Below are 482 nucleotides of genomic sequence, written 5' to 3' on the forward strand. Positions count from 1 at the left end.
CTAGATCAGTACTAGATCAGTACTAGAGCAATACTAAGTCAATTCTAAATCAGTACTAGAGCAATACTAATAAGTAATTCTAGATCAGCACTAGATCAGCACTAGATCAGCACTAGATCAGTACTAGACCAATACTAAGTATTTCTAGATCAGTACTAAATCAGTACTAGAGCAATACTAAGTCAATTCTAGATCAGCACTAGAGCAATACTAGGTCAATTCTAGATCAGACTAGATCAATACTGGATCAATACTAAGTCAGTTCTAGATCTCGCATAGTATGACACATACACCGTGTGCTATAGTCCACCTGCCGATACAAATCCAATAGCTCTCGTAAAGCCTACGTACGTCTATGCGTTGTATTTACTAAATAGATCAATACGAGATCAATATTAGATCCATACTAATTTAATATTAGATCCATTCTAGATCAGTACTAGAGCAATACTAAGTAATTCTAGATCAGTACTAGAGCAATA

Source organism: Sphaeroforma arctica, assembly GCF_001186125.1.
Source record: "Sphaeroforma arctica JP610 unplaced genomic scaffold supercont1.1470, whole genome shotgun sequence".
Lineage (NCBI taxonomy): Eukaryota > Ichthyosporea > Ichthyophonida > Sphaeroforma > Sphaeroforma arctica.